Source organism: Ranitomeya imitator, chromosome 4, assembly GCF_032444005.1.
Source record: "Ranitomeya imitator isolate aRanImi1 chromosome 4, aRanImi1.pri, whole genome shotgun sequence".
Classification (NCBI taxonomy): domain Eukaryota; kingdom Metazoa; phylum Chordata; class Amphibia; order Anura; family Dendrobatidae; genus Ranitomeya; species Ranitomeya imitator.
The window spans coordinates 86641442-86664413 of record NC_091285.1 but is presented as its reverse complement, the minus strand read 5'-3'; the positions used below and the strand labels follow the sequence as shown (position 1 = coordinate 86664413).

Sequence of the window (22972 nt, the reverse complement as noted above, 5' to 3'; positions counted from 1 at the left end):
AAGGTCCAACAGCTACAATTTCTTTCTCCTGCAAGAAGTTAACTGAAAGTTTTTTGGAGTTGTTAACACAGATATGGCATCCACCGAGTGTTGTCCTGTCGCGTCTCCTTTAAATTATTTCCAATAAGATGTTAAACTATTAATTTAATAAAATCAATAATTAAAAAAATAATTGAGTAAGTCAAAAGCACATTGCAAATAAACATTAATTACAAATCAAGAAGCATGGCGCGTCCGAGGGTGAGTAGATACCGAATAAGAATATAATCACCCTCGGACGCGCAATGCTTATTTACAACAGCCTTCCTTCCTAAGAATCAGCCCTTCCGTGGTGTAGAGAGAGGTTGTGTTACACTCCAAGGTGTTCCCCAGGTTGCCTTTCCTGAGCTTCGATCTTCCGGCTCTCGTTTAGTAGCTGTTGGAAACTACGCTGCATTAGGCCTACTAATTGTGTATGGGTGAAACAGTGGCGCATCTGCGGTCCCTCCTTCCACTAGGCCTCCACTGACCTGTCTACTGCGGCCCGTGTACCCCTTGAACCAACCTAATAAAATATTTAAAAAATTAATTTGATTATAAAAAATAAGATCGTGTTGAGATCTCAAATGCAGACATTTTAACAATCAAAACAAACACACAACAAATATCTGGAACTGTACTACAAAGGTCCAACAGCTACAATTTCTTTCTCCTGCAAGAAGTTAACAAAGTTTTTTGGAGTTGTTAACACAGATATGGCATCCACCGAGTGTTGTCCTGTCGCGTCTCCTTTAAATTATTTCCAATAAGATGTTAAACTATTAATTTAATAAAATCAATAATTAAAAAAATAATTGAGTAAGTCAAAAGCACATTGCAAATAAACATTAATTACAAATCAAGAAGCATGGCGCGTCCGAGGGTGAGTAGATACCGAATAAGAATATAATCACCCTCGGACGCGCAATGCTTATTTACAACAGCCTTCCTTCCTAAGAATCAGCCCTTCCGTGGTGTAGAGAGAGGTTGTGTTACACTCCAAGGTGTTCCCCAGGTTGCCTTTCCTGAGCTTCGATCTTCCGGCTCTCGTTTAGTAGCTGTTGGAAACTACGCTGCATTAGGCCTACTAATTGTGTATGGGTGAAACAGTGGCGCATCTGCGGTCCCTCCTTCCACTAGGCCTCCACTGACCTGTCTACTGCGGCCCGTGTACCCCTTGAACCAACCTAATAAAATATTTAAAAAATTAATTTGATTATAAAAAATAAGATCGTGTTGAGATCTCAAATGCAGACATTTTAACAATCAAAACAAACACACAACAAATATCTGGAACTGTACTACAAAGGTCCAACAGCTACAATTTCTTTCTCCTGCAAGAAATTAACTGAAAGTTTTTTGGAGTTGTTAACACAGATATGGCATCCACCGAGTGTTGTCCTGTCGCGTCTCCTTTAAATTATTTCCAATAAGATGTTAAACTATTAATTTAATAAAATCAATAATTAAAAAAATAATTGAGTAAGTCAAAAGCACATTGCAAATAAACATTAATTACAAATCAAGAAGCATGGCGCGTCCGAGGGTGAGTAGATACCGAATAAGAATATAATCACCCTCGGACGCGCAATGCTTATTTACAACAGCCTTCCTTCCTAAGAATCAGCCCTTCCGTGGTGTAGAGAGAGGTTGTGTTACACTCCAAGGTGTTCCCCAGGTTGCCTTTCCTGAGCTTCGATCTTCCGGCTCTCGTTTAGTAGCTGTTGGAAACTACGCTGCATTAGGCCTACTAATTGTGTATGGGGTGTAGAGACAGGTTGTGTTACACTCCAAGGTTTTCACCAGGTTGCCTTTCCTGAGCTTCGATCTTCATGCTCTCGTTTAGTAGGTGTCGGAAAGTAGGCTGCATTAGGCCTACAAATTGGGTATGGGGTGGAGAGAGATGGTGTGTTACACTCCAAGGTGTTCCCCAGGTTTCCTTGCCATTGCTTCGGTCTTCCGACTCTCGTTTAGTAGTTGTAGAAAAGTACACAGCATTAGGCCTACAAAATGGGTATGGGGTGGAGAGAGATGGTGTGTTACACTCCAAGGTGTTCCCCAGGTTGCCTTTCCTGAGCTTCGATCTTCATGCTCTCGTTTAGTAGGTGTCGGAAAGTAGGCTGCATTAGGCCTACAAATTGGGTATGGGGTGGAGAGAGATGGTGTGTTACACTCCAAGGTGTTCCCCAGGTTTCCTTGCCATTGCTTCGGTCTTCCGACTCTCGTTTAGTAGTTGTAGAAAAGTACACAGCATTAGGCCTACAAAATGGGTATGGGGTGGAGAGAGATGGTGTGTTACACTCCAAGGTGTTCCCCAGGTTGCCTTTCCTGAGCTTCGATCTTCATGCTCTCGTTTAGTAGGTGTCGGAAAGTAGGCTGCATTAGGCCTAAAAAATGGGGAATGGGGTGGAGAGAGATGGTGTGTTACACTCCAAGGTGTTCCCCAGGTTTCCTTGCCATTGCTTCGGTCTTCCGACTCTCGTTTAGTAGTTGTAGAAAAGTACACTGCATTAGGCCTAAAAAATGGGTATGGGGTGGAGAGAGATGGTGTGTTACACTCCAAGGTGTTCCCCAGGTTGCCTTTCCTGAGCTTCGATCTTCATGCTCTCGTTTAGTAGGTGTCGGAAAGTAGGCTGCATTAGGCCTACAAATTGGGTATGGGGTGGAGAGAGATGGTGTGTTACACTCCAAGGTGTTCCCCAGGTTTCCTTGCCATTGCTTCGGTCTTCCGACTCTCGTTTAGTAGTTGTAGAAAAGTACACAGCATTAGGCCTACAAAATGGGTATGGGGTGGAGAGAGATGGTGTGTTACACTCCAAGGTGTTCCCCAGGTTGCCTTTCCTGAGCTTCTATCTTCAGGCTCTCATTAAATTGTGGTTAAATGGAACAACTGCATTTGGCGTACTAGTTGGTTTGGGGCCTACTATCGGTGTCTGCCACTCCTTGCTGTTCTCCTGGTTTCCTGTCCTGAAATACCATTTTCAGCCTCTCGTTAAGTAGTTGTTAATGTTAGACTGCATTTGGCCTACTAGTTGGGTTGGGGCCTACTATCGGTGTCTGCCACTCCTTGCTGTTCTCCTCCACTGAACAAAGCTGTGCCGCCTGTTTACTACGGTTGCCAATTTTGAACTGCATTTCAACTACTTACTGATTTGGCCCTACTCTCTGTGTCAGCCTCTCATTCCAGTTGTCCTCCACTGCAATGCCCCCTGGTTATTCCTGTGTTACCAATTTTGAACTGCATTTAGCCCACTTTCTTCTTTGGGCCTATATCTGTGTTTCCACTTCATCGTGCCCATTGCCCAGCCAGTGATAGATGAGTCTGCTGGTACATTGACCCATAACGCAACATTCCCCGTGCACGCTACACAACAACATTGTGACCCTGCTGAAAGTCAGGTTGCTCTTCCCGCATACCATACCACCTTACACGGGGACAAAGAGGAAGGTGCAGATGAAAGTGCAGGTTCCTTCATCAGGTGGGGGGAGGAATACTAGTTGGCGACGTCACTGGCACAGGGCCTCTCATAGTACGCAAAAGTGTTGCTGCCGGTGGGAGGCGCCCCCGCCGTGCAAACACACCGCTGTACTTTGAGGGGCCCTGTGCCAGTGCCAACGAGTGGGCCCCCCCTGCTTGCTCAGGTTCACAGCACTTGCAAAGTTGAAATACTTACCTCTCCCTGCTCCACTGCCGTGACGTGGTCCAGATTTCCTGGGCCCACTAATTACTTGAACCAGCCCTACCCCCCACAACTTTAGCCAAATGACCCCCAATTTCAAATGCCTTCCAATTATTATAAGGTAAATTACGCTTGACAAGCTTCATTAAGAAGAATGGATGGTTTTGACATTAAAATGGGCACTCTAGGTGTTTTCCTGGCCCCCACTCACTGCCGACTATGCTGCCCCATTGACTTGCATTGGGTTTCGTGTTTCGGTCGATCCCGACTTTACGTCATAATCGGCCGATTTCACTCGACCCGACTTTGGACATAGTCGGGTTTCGCAAAACCCGGCTCGACTCTAAAAAGGTCAAGGTCGCTCAACTCTACCGTGCATACGTCCTACAGCTGCTGAGCGCTGATCAGTGATGCACATGACTGATCTGTATCCGGTTGGGTATTTCTTGTTTTGTTTTATCTGAAAAAAATAAATTTAAATTAGCTGATAGGTCTAGATTATGCAGACTAAAAATATACTGTTGTAATCAATGTCTACTACAGTATTTATTACTGAATATAGTAAGGGTTAGGTGTCAGACAGTAAAGTGCAAAAAAAGAATAAAAAAAATAATTTAGATTAGTTGATAGGGCTAGATTGGGGACAGTAAAAATATACTGTAGTAATCAGTGTCTACTACAGTAGTTTTCACTGAATCTAATCAGGATTAGTGTCGGATAGTTGAGAGTGCTCAGTAATTTTTTTTTACAGGCATCCATTTAGTAAGTCTGATTTTTATTTTATTTAATTTTTATATTGTGATTTTCTCTTTCTAGATTCTTTTCATTTCTTCTTTTTGTCCTCTTTCTGCTAAATAAATGTTTACACCACACACCTGAATAAAATTTGGTTATTTTACATACACACACACACGTAAGAAAATGTACCACTTGTCCCACGGTATTCAGCTAAGGAGGCAAACACCTTCCTTGCCTCCAACACGGATAGTGAGGGAGAAGATGCCACATTCCTTTATTTTTCCTCCTCCTCTTCAACAAGTGATACCAATCGGCCACGAAAATGCCCCAAGACAGAAAATAAACCAGCATCCACCATTAGTAACCCACTATGGACCTCACCACCCGAAACATAATGAGCGACTGATTCCTGATTTTGTGGCACACTCAGGAATCAACTACTTGCCTCACAGAAATCAACTTTTCCAAAGTCATTTTCTCAGAGGATTTTGAAAACCACAATTTTTTGGCCCAAAACCCCACTTTATCATCATTTATAACTAGACCCTTGTAGACGCAAGTTTTGGTGCCTTGTGCTTCACAACGGGTTAGTGACGAAGCCAGAACTTCAGCAATATTAGAGTGGTGATGTTTTAAACATCACTCCCGAGTTCAGCATGGCTATGACCAGTAAACACTTTGAGGCCATCCTCAAATTTTTGGATTACAAAGATAATGCAAAATGTCCTCTTTCAAAATTTGGCAGGTCATTGATCACTTCAGCAACAAGTTTGATGAGGTGTACATTCCCCAAAGGGATATCTGCGTGGATGAGACACTAATACATTTCAAAGGGAGGCTCAAATTCCAACAATTGTTGTCCAGTAAGAGGGCCAGGTACGGAATTAAACTCCTCCACAAGCTGTGTGAGAGTACCTCAGGGTATGCCAATCTGATGCACTCTAAAAAACTCATGTATGTCAGCCTAATGCACTCTACACAACTCACGTATGCCACCATATTGGAGAGTTAACATGCCAGGAAAACCCTAGATCAATTCCAAGATAGGGTCACTTTTGGGGGGATTCCATTTAGGCATATCAGGCGCTTTCCAAACATGGCATGATGCTGGCTGACCATTCCATCGAAGCCTGCATTACAAAACATCACTCCTTCGTATCCGAGCCCCGCCTTTTGCCCAAACAGTAGTTTTCCCCCCACATATGGGGTATCGGCGTACTCGGGACAAATTTCACAACAAATTTTGGGGCCATTTTCTCCTGTTGTCCTTGTGAAAATGAAAAAAACAAGGGTCTAAAAACATTTTTGTGGGAAAAATCTATTTCTTTCATGTTAACAGTTAAACATTGTAAAGTTCTGGGAATCACCTGTGTGTTCAAGGTGCTCACCACACATCTAGATAAATTTCTTTATGGGTCTAGTTTCCAAAATGCGGTCACTTGTGGAGGTTTCCAAAGATTAGGCACATCAGGGGTTCTCCAAACCCAACATGATGCCCGCACACCATTCCATCAAAGTCTGTGTTCCAAAACGTCAATCCTTCCATTCCAAGCCCTGCCATGCACCCAAACAGTAGTTTTCCCCCCACATATGGGGCATCAGCATACTCAGGACAAATTTTACAACAAATTTTGTGGTCTATTTTCTTCTGCTATTCTTGTGAAAATAAAAAAAAGCTAAAATAACATTTTTGTGTGAATTTTTTTTTCTCATTTTCACAGTTAAACCTTGTCAAATTCTGAGAAGTACCTGTGGGTCAAGGTACTTACCATACATCTAGAAAAAAAATAGATGGGTCTAGTTTCCAAAATTGAGTCACTTGTGGGGACCCGTAGAAGCGCAGGCACAGCACGAAACGGCCGTCGTCCCCCTCTGCTCACACGAGCTTCGGCTCCCGCTCCCCCAGCCATGAATTTTATCTGGAGTTGGTGTTAAATAAAAGAACTCTTTTGGAAGACTGGTGAGTGCCTTCATCATTTTTTCTCTTCTTAAGAAGTTGTGGTCAAAAGACTGTTTTTTTCGGAAGAGCACCCGAAGTCCCATATGATTACGGTTTACGGAGAGTGGCATCTTGTAATATTTTTTTCACCTGAAATTGGTCTAGTGGAGACCCGAGTGGTGGGGGCAGTGCCGCTCATTTTCTCTTTTGCTTAGGCATATCTAAGGATCTCCAAATGCGACATGATGCCCACAGACCATTCCATCAAGGTTTGTATTCCAAAACATCACTTCTTCATTTCCAAGCCCTGTCATGCATCCAAACAGTAGTTTTCCCCCATATATGAGGTATCGGCATACTCAAAACAAATTGCACAACAAATCTTGCAGTCCATTTTATCTGGTCACCCTTGTAAAAATAAAACAATTTGGGGCTATGAAACTTTTTTGTAGGAGAAAAAGTAAAATGTTCATTATTTCCTTTCACATTGCTTTAATCCCTGTGAAGCACCTAAAGGGTTAATAAACTTCCTGAATGTGGTCTTTGAGGAGTGCAATATTTAAAATGGTGTCACTTTTGTGTATTTTCTGTCATATAGGCCCTCCAAAGTCACTTCATATGTGATGCGATCCCTAAAATAAATGGTTTTGTAAATTTTGTTGGAAAAATGAGAAATTGCTGATCAACTTTTAACTCTTCTAACGTCCTAAAAAATATTATGCTTCAAAAGTAATGCAAATATAAAGCAGACATGTGGTAAATGTTGTTTATTAACTATTTTGTAACACACATCTCTGTGTTTTATGGGTATAAGAATTAAAAGTTTTCTAAAATTTCCACCAAATATCCGATATTTTCACAAATAAATGCAAGTCATATCAAACAAATTTTTACCACTGCCATCCATGAATTACAAAATGTCAAAAAAACTATCCCAGAATCAATGGAGTACTGTGTGAATGGAGAGGTAACAGCGTGGCTCACCCAATTCACTGCTAGGGTAGTTAGTTAGAAATTACCATTTATCTTATTTTCTATATGTTGCCATTAACTTTTACCTTTTAATTTTTAGGAGGTTACTAGGCAGCCAACTTATCAGTCTTTTACTACATTTTCATGAAAAATTCAAAAACATTAGATTTAAGGCACAAAGTAATTTCTGAAGAAGTTTGGTGGAAACTTCATATCACACATATCACACAGGAGTTTTACAAGAATGAAAGCAATTTAAAGGTGAAAATTAAAATAATTCATTATTGCAGATGTGTTAACCAAGATAAGAACTACAGTAAATATTTATTCAGCTGGTTCTATTTTTTTTTAGAAATGAGCAGGTGAAGGCAAAGTATTGCTCTTGGCCTGGCCTGGGTAAAGTGCTGCACACGGGCCATATCTGTCCCTCTCGCTGTTCCATTACCAGTGGCCCCCAGGGACCCACCATGCCCTCCATCCATCGCCACCGCTCTCCACATCCTTGCAATAAAGACAGTAGTGAATTCATTGGTGGAGAACTGGGCCGCAGAATCCATGTTCCACCAATCAGTGTGGGAGACCGCAGACGCAATGACGTCATTTCATTGCGTCAGCTGCGCACTGCAGAGAATCAGTACACCGGAGACAGCAGAGCGCAGGGACAACCGGAGTGAGGTGAGTATGTGGTGGCTTTTTTTCATATGTATGGGATATTTATATGTATGTAAGAGGATTTGTGGGACTCATGCTATAAATCAGAGGCTACGTAGGGGCTCATGCTGTATGTATCTTTGTAGAGGATGAAGATGGCACACCTAAGAATGAAGCAATACCAGCAAGCAAAAAAGAAAAGGGCACACAGCAACAAGTGACAGCAAAAAGTACAGCCAAGAAGCAACGAAGAGTGGTGGTGGTGGGAGACTCACTACTGAGAGGCACCGAAGCAGCCATCTGCAGACCGGACATAACTGCAAGAGAAGTATGCTGCCTTCCAGGTGCGATGATCAAGGATGTGACCGATAGGATACCAAAGCTCTTCAGCTCCAAGGACGTCCACCCATTTCTTCTGATACATGTTGGCACCAATGACACGGCAAGGAAGGACCTACCGACAATCTGCAAGGACTTTGAAGAGTTGGGGAAGAAAGTAAAGGAACTGGATGCACAGGTAGTTTTTTCTTCTATCCTTCCAGTAGACGGGCATGGCACCAGGAGATGGAACAGGATCCTTGATGCAAACAACTGGCTAAGACGATGGTGCAGACAACAAGGATTTGGATTCCTGGACCACGGTGTGAATTACTGGTATGATGGACTCCTCGCCAGAGACGGACTACACCTCAACAAACCTGGGAAACACACATTCGCCAGAAGACTCGCTACACTCATCAGGAGGGCGTTAAACTAGAAGAAGAGGGGACGGGAAGAAAAACATTAGACTCGAACAAAGACGACCCAGGAAAACATACTCAGAAGGGAGGCAAGAACATTTCTAAAACAATCCACAGTGAGGAGATTGGAACAAAACAAAATCCTCTAAACTGCATGCTCGCAAACGCCAGAAGCCTGACAAACAAGATGGAAGAACTAGAAGCAGAAATATCTACAGGTAACTTTGACATAGTGGGAATAACCGAGACATGGTTAGATGAAAGCTATGACTGGGCAGTTAACTTACAGGGTTACAGTCTGTTTAGAAAGGATCGTAAAAATCGGAGAGGAGGAGGGGTTTGTCTCTATGTAAAGTCTTGTCTAAAGTCCACTTTAAGGGAGGATATTAGCGAAGGGAATGAGGATGTCGAGTCCATATGGGTTGAAATTCATGGAGGGAAAAATGGTAACAAAATTCTCATTGGGGTCTGTTACAAACCCCCAAATATAACAGAAAGCATGGAAAGTCTACTTCTAAAGCAGATAGATGAAGCTGCAACCCATAATGAGGTCCTGGTTATGGGGGACTTTAACTACCCGGATATTAACTGGGAAACAGAAACCTGTGAAACCCATAAAGGCAACAGGTTTCTGCTAATAACCAAGAAAAATTATCTTTCACAATTGGTGCAGAATCCAACCAGAGGAGCAGCACTTTTAGACCTAATACTATCTAATAGACCTGACAGAATAACAAATCTGCAGGTGGTTGGGCATTTAGGAAATAGCGACCACAATATTGTGCAGTTTCACCTGTCTTTCACTAGGGGGACTTGTCAGGGAGTCTGTTATGACCCCAATGGCGAGGGTCTCAGAGGAACGTGGAAGTCTGCAAGATACAAAAATCCAGCTCATAGGGCAGTGGTAACTGGGTTGACCATATATCTACTCCTAACGCCAACACTAGAAGTAGCCGGGGGTCATACCTACGTTGATCCTAGATGACTCGCGCCAGCCGGAGAATCTAAATACCCCTAGTAGAGGAAAACAAAGACCTCTCTTGCCTCCAGAGAAAGGGACCCCAAAGCAGGATAGAAGCCCCCCACAAATAATAACGGTGAGGTAAGAGGAAATGACAAACACAGAAATGAACCAGGTTTAGCACAGAGAGGCCCGCTAACTAATAGCAGAATATAGAAAGGTAACTTATATGGTCAACAAAAAACCCTATCAAAAATCCACACTGGAAATTCAAGAACCCCCGAACCGTCTAACGGTCCGGGGGGAGAACACCAGCGCCCTAGAGCTTCCAGCAAAAGTCAGGATACAGATTAGGAACAAGCTGGACAAAAATACAAAACCAAAAACAAATAGCAAAAAGCAAAGTAAATGACTTAGCTGAATAACCGGACCAGGATCAGTAGACAAGAGCACAGCAGATTAGCTCTGATAACTACGTTGCCAGGCATAGAACTGAGTGTCCAGGGAGCTTATAAAGCAACGCCCCTAACTAACGACCCAGGTGCGGATAAAAGGAAAGACAGAAAAACCAGAGTCAAAAAACTAGTAACCACTAGAGGGAGCCAAAAAGCAAATTCACAACAGTACCCCCCCCTTAGTGAGGGGTCACCGAACCCTCACCACGACCACCAGGGCGATCAGGATGAGCGGCATGAAAGGCACGAACTAAATCGGCCGCATGAACATCAGAGGCGACCACCCAGGAATTATCCTCCTGACCATAGCCCTTCCACTTGACCAGGTACTGAAGTCTTCGCCTGGAGAGGCGAGAATCCAAGATCTTCTCCACCACGTACTCCAACTCGCCCTCAACCAACACCGGAGCAGGAGGCTCAGCAGAAGGAACTACAGGCACAACGTACCGCCGCAACAAGGACCTATGAAATACATTGTGAATAGCAAACGACACAGGAAGATCCAGACGAAAAGATACAGGATTAAGGATTTCCAATATCTTGTAAGGACCAATAAAACGAGGTTTAAATTTGGGAGAGGAGACCTTCATAGGAACAAAGCGGGAAGAAAGCCATACCAAATCCCCAACGCGTAGTCGGGGACCCACACCGCGGCGGCGGTTGGCAAAGCGCTGAGCCCTCTCCTGTGACAACTTCAAGTTGTCCACCACATGATTCCAGATCCGCTGCAACCTATCCACCACAGAATCCACCCCAGGACAGTCAGAAGACTCCACATGACCTGAAGAAAAGCGAGGATGGAAACCAGTGTTGCAGAAAAAAGGCGAAACCAAGGTGGCGGAACTAGCCCGATTATTAAGGGCAAACTCAGCCAACGGCAAGAATGTCACCCAATCGTCCTGATCAGCAGAGACAAAACACCTCAAATAAGCCTCCAAAGTCTGATTGGTTCGCTCCGTCTGTCCATTAGTCTGAGGATGGAAAGCAGAGGAAAACGACAAATCAATGCCCATCCTACTACAAAAGGATCGCCAGAACCTGGAAACGAACTGGGATCCTCTATCTGACACAATATTCTCAGGGATGCCGTGCAAACGAACCACGTTCTGGAAAAACACAGGAACCAGATCGGAAGAGGAAGGCAGCTTAGGCAAAGGAACCAAATGGACCATCTTGGAGAAGCGATCACATATCACCCAGATAACAGACATGCCCTGAGATAGCGGAAGATCAGAAATGAAATCCATGGAGATATGTGTCCAAGGTCTCTTCGGGACAGGCAAGGGCAAGAGCAACCCGCTGGCACGAGAACAGCAAGGCTTAGCTCTAGCACAAGTCCCACAGGACTGCACAAATGACCGCACATCCCTTGACAAAGAAGGCCACCAAAAGGACCTGGCCACCAGATCTCTGGTGCCAAAAATTCCCGGGTGACCTGCCAACACCGAGGAATGAACCTCGGAAATGACTCTGCTGGTCCACTTATCCGGAACAAACAGTCTGTCAGGTGGACAAGACTCAGGCCTATCAGCTTGAAATCTCTGCAACACACGTCGCAGATCCGGAGAAATAGCTGATAAGATAACTCCATCCTTAAGAATACCAACAGGATCAGCGACTCCAGGAGCATCAGGCACAAAGCTCCTAGAAAGAGCATCGGCCTTCACATTCTTTGAACCTGGTAAATACGAGACAACAAAATCAAAGCGGGAGAAAAACAATGACCAGCGGGCCTGTCTCGGATTAAGGCGTTTAGCAGACTCGAGATACATCAGATTTTTGTGATCAGTCAAGACCACCACACGATGCTTAGCACCCTCGAGCCAATGACGCCACTCCTCAAATGCCCACTTCATGGCCAACAACTCCCGATTGCCCACATCATAATTTCGCTCGGCAGGCGAAAACTTCCTAGAGAAAAAGGCACAAGGTTTCATAACAGAGCAACCAGGGCCTCTCTGCGACAAAACGGCCCCTGCTCCAATCTCCGAAGCATCCACCTCAACCTGAAAGGGAAGTGAGACATCGGGCTGGCACAAAACAGGCGCCGAAGTAAACCGGCGTTTCAACTCCTGGAAAGCCTCCACGGCAGCAGGAGCCCAGTTAGCTACATCGGAGCCCTTCTTGGTCATATCCGTCAAAGGTTTCACAACGCTAGAAAAATTAGCGATAAAACGACGGTAGAAGTTAGCGAAACCCAAGAACTTCTGAAGACTCTTAACTGACGAGGGCTGAGTCCAATCAAGAATAGCTCGGACCTTGACCGGGTCCATCTCCACAGCAGAAGGGGAAAAAATAAACCCCAAAAAGGGAACCTTCTGTACACCAAAGAGACACTTTGAGCCTTTGACAAACAAAGAATTTTCACGCAAAATTTTAAAGACCAACCTGACCTGCTCCACATGCGAGTCCCAATCATCAGAAAAAACCAAAATATCATCCAGATAAACGATCAAAAATTTATCCAGATACTTCCGGAAAATGTCATGCATAAAGGACTGAAAAACTGAAGGCGCATTGGAGAGCCCAAAAGGCATCACCAAGTACTCAAAATGACCTTCGGGCGTATTGAATGCGGTTTTCCATTCATCACCTTGCTTAATGCGCACAAGGTTGTACGCACCACGAAGGTCTATCTTGGTGAACCACTTGGCACCTTTAATTCGGGCAAACAAGTCAGACAACAGCGGCAGAGGATACTGAAATTTGACAGTGATCTTATTTAAAAGCCGATAATCAATACAAGGCCTCAAAGATCCGTCCTTTTTAGCCACAAAAAAGAATCCTGCACCAAGAGGGGAAGAAGACGGACGAATATGTCCTTTCTCCAAAGACTCCTTGATATACGAACGCATAGCGGTATGTTCAGGTACCGACAGATTAAAGAGTCTTCCCTTAGGAAATTTACTGCCTGGAATCAAATCTATAGCACAGTCACAGTCCCTATGAGGAGGCAATGCACTAGACCTGGACTCGCTAAAGACATCCTGATAATCAGACAAATACTCCGGAACTTCCGAAGGCGTAGAAGAAGCAATAGACACAGGCAGGATATCCCCATGAATACCACGACAGCCCCAACTAGAAACTGACATAGCCTTCCAGTCCAGGACGGGATTATGGGTCTGTAACCATGGCAGCCCTAAAACAACCAAATCATGCATTTTATGTAAAACAAGAAAACGTATCACCTCGCGGTGTTCAGGAGTCATGCACATGGTAACCTGTGTCCAATACTGCGGTTTATTTGCTGCCAATGGCGTAGCATCAATACCCCTAAGAGGAATAGGATTTTCTAATGGTTCAAGAGTAAAACCACAGCGCTTAGCAAATGACAGATCCATAAGACTCAGGGCAGCACCTGAATCTACAAACGCCATGACAGGATAAGACGACAGTGAGCAAATCAAAGTTACAGACAGAATAAATTTAGGTTGCAAATTTCCAGCGGTGACCGGACCAACAACCTTAGCTATACGTTTAGAGCATGCTGAGATAACATGTGTAGAATCACCACAGTAGTAGCACAAGCCATTCCGGCGTCTATGAATTTTCCGCTCATTTCTGGTCAGGATTCTATCACATTGCATTAAATCAGGTGTCTGTTCAGACAACACCATGAGGGAATTTGCGGTTTTTCTATCACATTGCACCGAATTAGGTGTCTGTTCAGACAACACCATGAGGGAATTTGCGGTCTTGCGCTCCCGCAATCGCCGGTCAATTTGAATAGCCAGTGCCATAGCATCATTCAGACCTGTGGGAATGGGAAAACCCACCATAACATCTTTAATGGCATCAGAAAGACCATTTCTAAAATTAGCGGCCAGTGCACAGTCGTTCCAATGTGTCAGCACGGACCATTTCCGAAATTTTTGGCAATACACTTCAGCCTCGTCCTGCCCCTGAGACATAGCCAGCAGGGCCTTTTCTGCCTGAATCTCAAGATTGGGTTCCTCATAAAGTAAACCGAGCGCCAGAAAAAACGCATCAATATCAGCCAATGCCGGATCTCCTGGCGCCAGCGAAAAAGCCCAATCTTGAGGGTCACCCCGTAAGAACGAAATAACAATTTTTACTTGCTGAGCGGAGTCTCCAGATGAACAGGGTCTCAGGGACAAAAACAATTTACAATTATTCTTGAAATTCCTAAACTTAAACCTGTCTCCGGAAAACAGTTCAGGAATCGGTATCTTAGGTTCTGACCCAGGACTTCTGATAACATAATCTTGTATGCCCTGCACACGAGTAGCCAGCTGGTCCACACTTGTAATCAAGGTCTGGACATTCATGTCTGCAGCAAGCATAAGCCACTCTGAGGTAAAGGGGATGAAGAAAAAAAAAAAAAAAATGAGAGAGGGAAAAAAAAAAAACTCAGAATCTTCTTTCTTATAATCCCTCTTTTGCAATGCATTAAACATTTAATATAGGCCTGGCAAACTGTTATGACCCCAATGGCGAGGGTCTCAGAGGAACGTGGAAGTCTGCAAGATACAAAAATCCAGCTCATAGGGCAGTGGTAACTGGGTTGACCATATATCTACTCCTAACGCCAACACTAGAAGTAGCCGGGGGTCATACCTACGTTGATCCTAGATGACTCGCGCCAGCCGGAGAATCTAAATACCCCTAGTAGAGGAAAACAAAGACCTCTCTTGCCTCCAGAGAAAGGGACCCCAAAGCAGGATAGAAGCCCCCCACAAATAATAACGGTGAGGTAAGAGGAAATGACAAACACAGAAATGAACCAGGTTTAGCACAGAGAGGCCCGCTAACTAATAGCAGAATATAGAAAGGTAACTTATATGGTCAACAAAAAACCCTATCAAAAATCCACACTGGAAATTCAAGAACCCCCGAACCGTCTAACGGTCCGGGGGGAGAACACCAGCGCCCTAGAGCTTCCAGCAAAAGTCAGGATACAGATTAGGAACAAGCTGGACAAAAATACAAAACCAAAAACAAATAGCAAAAAGCAAAGTAAATGACTTAGCTGAATAACCGGACCAGGATCAGTAGACAAGAGCACAGCAGATTAGCTCTGATAACTACGTTGCCAGGCATAGAACTGAGTGTCCAGGGAGCTTATAAAGCAACGCCCCTAACTAACGACCCAGGTGCGGATAAAAGGAAAGACAGAAAAACCAGAGTCAAAAAACTAGTAACCACTAGAGGGAGCCAAAAAGCAAATTCACAACAGGAGTCACAAAAACATTGAACTTTAGGAAGGCAAAGTTTGAACAGCTTAGAGATGCCCTTAATCTGGTAGACTGGGACAATATCCTCAGAAATGAGAATACAGATAATAAATGGGAAATGTTTAAGAACATCCTAAATAGGCAGTGTAAGCGGTTTATACCTTGTGGGAATAAAAGGACTAGAAATAGGAAAAACCCAATGTGGCTAAACAAAGAAGTAAGACAGGCAATTAACAGTAAAAAGAAAGCATTTGCACTACTAAAGCAGGATGGCACCATTGAAGCTCTAAAAAACTATAGGGAGAAAAATACTTTATCTAAAAAACTAATTAAAGCTGCCAAAAAGGAAACAGAGAAGCACATTGCTAAGGAGAGTAAAACTAATCCCAAACTGTTCTTCAACTATATCAATAGTAAAAGAATAAAAACTGAAAATGTAGGCCCCTTAAAAAATAGTGAGGAAAGAATGGTTGTAGATGACGAGGAAAAAGCTAACATATTAAACACCTTCTTCTCCACGGTATTCACGGTGGAAAATGAAATGCTAGGTGAAATCCCAAGAAACAATGAAAACCCTATATTAAGGGTCACCAATCTAACCCAAGAAGAGGTGCGAAACCGGCTAAATAAGATTAAAATAGATAAATCTCCGGGTCCGGATGGCATACACCCACGAGTACTAAGAGAACTAAGTAATGTAATAGATAAACCATTATTTCTTATTTTTAGTGACTCTATAGCGACAGGGTCTGTTCCGCAGGACTGGCGCATAGCAAATGTGGTGCCAATATTCAAAAAGGGCTCTAAAAGTGAACCTGGAAATTATAGGCCAGTAAGTCTAACCTCTATTGTTGGTAAAATATTTGAAGGGTTTCTGAGGGATGTTATTCTGGATTATCTCAATGAGAATAACTGTTTAACTCCATATCAGCATGGGTTTATGAGAAATCGCTCCTGTCAAACCAATCTAATCAGTTTTTATGAAGAGGTAAGCTATAGGCTGGACCACGGTGAGTCATTGGACGTGGTATATCTCGATTTTTCCAAAGCGTTTGATACCGTGCCGCACAAGAGGTTGGTACACAAAATGAGAATGCTTGGTCTGGGGGAAATTGTGTGTAAATGGGTTAGTAACTGGCTTAGTGATAGAAAGCAGAGGGTGGTTATAAATGGTATAGTCTCTAACTGGGTCGCTGTGACCAGTGGGGTACCGCAGGGGTCAGTATTGGGACCTGTTCTCTTCAACATATTCATTAATGATCTGGTAGAAGGTTTACACAGTAAAATATCGATATTTGCAGATGATACAAAACTATGTAAAGCAGTTAATACAAGAGAAGATAGTATTCTGCTACAGATGGATCTGGATAAGTTGGAAACTTGGGCTGAAAGGTGGCAGATGAGGTTTAACAATGATAAATGTAAGGTTATACACATGGGAAGAGGGAATCAATATCACCATTACACACTGAACGGGAAACCACTGGGTAAATCTGACAGGGAGAAGGACTTGGGGATCCTAGTTAATGATAAACTTACCTGGAGCAGCCAGTGCCAGGCAGCAGCTGCCAAGGCAAACAGGATCATGGGGTGCATTAAAAGAGGTCTGGATACACATGATGAGAGCATTATACTGCCTCTGTACAAATCCCTAGTTAGACCGCACATGGAGTACTGTGTCCAGTTTTGGGCACCGGTGCTCAGGAAGGATATAATGGAACTAGAGAGAGTACAAAGGAGGGCAACAAAATTAATAAAGGGGATGGGAGAACTACAATACCCAGATAGATTAGCGAAATTAGGATTATTTAGTCTAGAAAAAAGACGACTGAGGGGCGATCTAATAACCATGTATAAGTATATAAGGGGACAATACAAATATCTCGCTGAGGATCTGTTTATACCAAGGAAGGTGACGGGCACAAGGGGGCATTCTTTGCGTCTGGAGGAGAGAAGGTTTTTCCACCAACATAGTAGAGGATTCTTTACTGTTAGGGCAGTGAGAATCTGGAATTGCTTGCCTGAGGAGGTGGTGATGGCGAACTCAGTCGAGGGGTTCAAGAGAGGCCTGGATGTCTTCCTGGAGCAGAACAATATTGTATCATACAATTATTAGGTTCTGTAGAAGGACGTAGATCTGGGTATTTATTATGATGGAATATAGGCTGAACTGGATGGACAAATGTCTTTTTTCGGCCTTACTAACTATGTTACTATGTATATATATATATATATATAAGGCTATGTAAGACATGCTGAATATGAGAGGCTATGTGGCACTCATGCTGTTTATAAGAGACTATGTAGGGCACATGCTGTATATCACAAGCTATGTGGGGCTCATGCTGTACGTCACAGCTTTTGTGAGGCTCATGCTGTACAGGTCCTTCTCAAAAAATTAGCATATAGTGTTAAATTTCATTATTTACCATAATGTAATGATTACAATTAAACTTTCATATATTATAGATTCATTATCCACCAACTGAAATTTGTCAGGTCTTTTATTGTTTTAATACTGATGATTTTGGCATACAACTCCTGATAACCCAAAAAACCTGTCTCAATAAATTAGCATATTTCACCCATCCAATCAAATAAAAGTATTTTTTAATAACAAACAAAAAAAACATCAAATAATAATGTTCAGTTATGCACTCAATACTTGGTCGGGAATCCTTTGGCAGAAATGACTGCTTCAATGCGGCGTGGCATGGAGGCAATCAGCCTGTGACACTGCTGAGATGTTATGGAGGCCCAGGATGCTTCAATAGCGGCCTTAAGCTCATCCAGAGTGTTGGGTCTTGCGTCTCTCAACTTTCTCTTCACAATATCCCACAGATTCTCTATGGGGTTCAGGTCAGGAGAGTTGGCAGGCCAATTGAGCACAGTAATACCATGGTCAGTAAACCATTTACCAGTGGTTTTGGCACTGTGAGCAGGTGCCAGGTCGTGCTGAAAAATGAAATCTTCATCACCATAAAGCATTGACCCTGCCCTTGATGAAACACAGTGGACCAACACCAGCAGCTGACATGGCACCCCACACCATCACTGACTGTGGGTACTTGACACTGGACTTCAGGCATTTTGGCATTTCCTTCTCCCCAGTCTTCCTCCAGACTCTGGCACCTTGATTTCCGAATGACATGCAAAATTTGCTTTCATCAGAAAAAAGTACTTGGGACCACTTAGCAACAGTCCAGTGCTGCTTCTCTGTAGCCCAGGTCAGGCGCCTCTGCCGCTGTTTATGGTTCAAAAGTGGCTTTACCTGGGGAATGCGGCACCTGTAGCCCATTTCCTGCACACGCCTGTGCACGGTGGCTCTGGATGTTTCCACACCAGACTCAGTCCACTGCTTCCTCAGGTTCCCCAAGGTCTGGAATCGGTCCTTCTCCACAATCTTCCTCAGGGTCCGGTCTCCTCTTCTCGTTGTACAGCGTTTTCTGCCACATTGTTTCCTTCCAACAGACTTACCATTGAGGTGCCTTGATACAGCACTCTGGGAACAGCCTATTTGTTGAGAAATTTCTTTCTGGGTCTTACCCTCTTGCTTGAGGGTGTCAATGATGGCCTTCTTGACATCTGTCAGGTCGCTAGTCTTACCCATGATGGGGGTTTTGAGTAATGAACCCGGCAGGGAGTTTATATAAGCCTCAGGTATCTTTTGCATGTGTTTAGAGTTAATTAGTTGATTCAGAAGATTAGGGTAATAGGTCGTTTAGAGAACCTTTTCTTGATATGCTAATTTATTGAGACAGCTTTTTTGGGTTATCAGGAGTTGTATGCCAAAATCATCAGCATTAAAACAATAAAAGACCTGACAAATTTCAGTTGGTGGATAATGAATCTATAATATATGAAAATTTAATTGTAATCATTACATTATGGTAAATAATGAAATTTAACACTATATGCTAATTTTTTGAGAAGGACCTGTATATAAGAGAATACAGTGGGTACGGAAAGCATTCAGACCACTTTACATTTTTCACTCTGTTTCATTGCAGCCATTTGGTAAATTCAAAAAAGTTCATTTTTTCTCATTAATGCACACTCTGCACCCCATCTTGACTGAAAAAAATAGAAATGTAGTAATTTTTGCACATTTATTAAAAAAGAAAAACTGAAATATCACATGGTCATAGGTATTCAGACCCTTTGCTCCATATTGAGTAGAAGCACCCTTTTGAGCTAGTACAGCCATGAGTCTTCTTGGGAATGATGCAACAAGCTTTTCACACCTGGATTTGGGGATCCTCTGCCATTCTTCCTTGCAGATCCTCTCCAGTTCCATCAGGTTGGATGGTGAACGTTGGTGGACAGCCATTTTCAGGTCTCTCCAGAGATGCTCAATTAGGTTTAGGTCAGGGCTCTGGCTGGGCCAGTCAAGAATGGTCACAGAGTTGTTCTGAAGCCACTCCTTTATTATTTTAGCTGTGTGCTTAGAGTCATTATCTTGTCGAAAGGTGAACCTTAGGTCAACTCTGAGGTTCAAGCACTCTGGAAGAGGTTTTCATCCAGGATATCTCAGTACTTAGCCACATTAATGTTTACTTCAATGGCAACCAGTCATCCTGTCCCTGCAGCTGAAAAACAACTCCAGCATGATGCTGCCACCACCATGTTTGACTGTTGGGATTGTATTGGGCAGGTGATGAGCAGTGGCTGGTTTTCTCCACACATACCATTTAGAATTATCACCAAAAGGTCTATCTTCATCTCATCAGACCAGAAAATCTTATTCCTCATAGTCTGGGAGTCATTCATGTGTTTTTTTAGCAAACTATGTGGGTTTTCATATGTCTTGCACTGAGGAGAGGCTTCCGTTGGTCCACTCTGCCATAAAGACACGACTGGTGGAGGGCTGCAGTGATAGTTGACTTTGTGGAACTTTCTCTCATCTCCCTACTGCATCTCTGGAGCTCAGCTACAGTGATCTTGGGGATCTTCTTTACCTCTCTCACCAAGGCTCTTCTCCCATGATTGCTCAGTTTGGCAGGACGGCCAGGTCTAGGAAGACTTCTGATAATCCCAAACTTCTTCCATTTAAGGATTATGGAGGCCACTGTGGTCTCAGGAACCTTGAGAACTGCAGAAACTCTTTTGTAACTTTAGCCAGATCTGTGCCTCGCCACAATCCTATCTCTGAGCTCCTTGGCCAGTTCCTTTGACCTCATGATTCTCATGTGATCTGACATGTACTGTGAGCTGTGAGGTCTTATATAGACAGGTGTGTGCCTTTCCAAATCAAGTCCTATCCATTTAATTTAACACAGCTGGACTCCAGTGAAGGAGTAGAACCATCTCAAGGAGCATCACAAGGAAATGGACAGCATGTGACTTAAATATGAGTGTTTGACCAAAGGGGCTGAATACTTATGACCATGTGATGTTTCAGTTTTTCGTTTTTATTAAATTTGCAAAAATTTCTACATTTCTGTTTTTTTAAGTCAAGATGGGATGCAGAGTGTACATTAATGTAAAAAATGAACTTTTTTGAATTTACCAAGTGGCTGCAATGAAACAAAGAGTGAAAAATTGAAAGGGGTCTGAATACTTTATGTACCCACTGTATGTGGGGCTCATGCTGTATATCAAAACCTATGTAGTGCTTATGCTGTATATAAGAGGATATGTGAGGCTCATGCTGTATATAGGAGGTTATGGGGGTACATGCTGTATATCAGAAGCTATGTGGGACTCATGCTGTTCATAAGAGGCTATGTGAGGCACATGTTGAATTTCAGAGGCTAAGTGAGGATCATCCTGAATATCAGAGGATATGTGGGACGCACGCTGTATATAGGGAGGCTATGTGGGGCTCATGCTGTATATCAGATGCCAGGTGAGGCACATGCTGAATATCCAAGGCTATGTGAGGCACAGGCTGAATAAGAAAAAACGCAAAAAGTGAGAAATTATACATTAAAATGTAACCTTTAAGGAAATAGATAAATAAAAGTAAAGTGACTCCAGTGTTTCTGACTGAAGGTCTGTCCTCCCTCATATGTATAAAATATGTGAGCTGTCCTCTCCTGCAGTAAGGCTAGGTTCACATTTCGTTTTGGCAGTCCGTTAGACGGACTACGTTACACCGTGGCATAATGCGGTGTAAAGTAGTCCGTTAACGCCGCCATTAAGTTCTATGTCGGACGCATCACTAGCGCATGCCCACAATGGGTGTGCACTAGCCATGTGCTGTCATTGAGTGACGGACCCTGGAACGCGGGCTGCAGCGTTTCCGGGTCCGTCACTGCTAGCGCAGATAGAGCTAGCAGATGCTCTATCTGCGCTAGTGATGTGACAAGTCGGCACTTGCGTTAACAGCAGCCCGTTATCGTATGTGTTTAACGGGCTGCTGTTAACGCGGTGTTAACCTAGCCTAAGAGAAGCCATGTTAAATAATGCAAGGTCGATAATCATGGGGTGGAACCTATTTTGAGCTACAGATACATTTTCAAAAATGGTCCTCCCAATCATGAAAGTACAAACTATATGTGCATGAGTGCATGGAACAATAGATGTTGTCTGAATTTGTGTCAGCAGACTAGGCAAATTCCTTTATCCTGTTAGAGTCTAGTATTAATTCCACTCTCCAAAGAACAAGAAACAATGTGCAACATTCAATAGGTGATATGTAGAGACATCATATAAAAGGATGAAGCATAGGTCAGGTAAGAAAAGGGTAATAAATTGGAGCGGTCTCACAGTTCCTGTAGTCCACTTTCACACGAGTACCTTCACAAAATGTTCCCCCAGGGAAGAAATAGGACCACAGTTATCTCTATCAGTCCCTGTTGGGCTATCTATAGACTGATCTCCAATACTCCCGTCATGACAAGGGCAGTCCACAGCTACTCCTAGGCTGAAAGGCCCTGCACTTTCCCTTATAAACACATCTCATGCTGAATATTAGAGAATATATGAGGCATATGCTGAATATCAGAGGCCATGTGGGGCACAAACTGTATATCTGAGGCCATGAGGTGCACATGCAGTATATAAAAGGCTATGTGGTTCTCATGCTGTATATAGGATGGCTATGTGGGCCTCACAATTAATATGTAGGGAGGCTAAGTTGGGCTTATACTGTGTAAATGGAGGTAACGTGGGGCTCACGCTTTATATAGGAAGCTATATGGGGGTTCATTCTGTATATATGAGGTTATGTGGTCATATGGTATAAAGGGGGCTGTGTGCAGGCTCATATGGTATATAGGGGGATGTTTGCATACTTTATTCTGCTCAATATTAAGTTATATTAATCATAATTATTTTATATGAATATTAATTATATGTTAATATTAACCCCTTTAAATCCCAAGGCTGTTTGCACCTTTGCGACTAGGCCAAATTTTTCAATTCTGACCCCTGTCACTTTATGAGGTAATAACTCTGGAACACTTCAAAGGTTCCCACTGATTCTGAGACATTATTATTTGGGAAAAAATGGAAATTTGGTGAAAGTCAAGTGTCCCACAACAAGCTCACATGTAGAACAGTCACATCGGGAGATGTGACCGCTCTACCCGGCCTCCGGTGATACACTGAGGTAATCCCTCAAGCAGTGTATCACTGAGAGTTCACCAAAGTTTGTGCTCTCACGTACGGCACCGC

General features: G+C 43.2%; 1 protein-coding gene across 1 annotated transcript in view; it reads right to left on the bottom strand.

Annotated features, from left to right (window-relative positions):
* LOC138675535 (A disintegrin and metalloproteinase with thrombospondin motifs 2-like) overlaps window positions 1–22972 on the bottom strand; it is a 705150-nt gene that overhangs the window by 458575 nt on the left and 223603 nt on the right. The window lies entirely within an intron of this gene.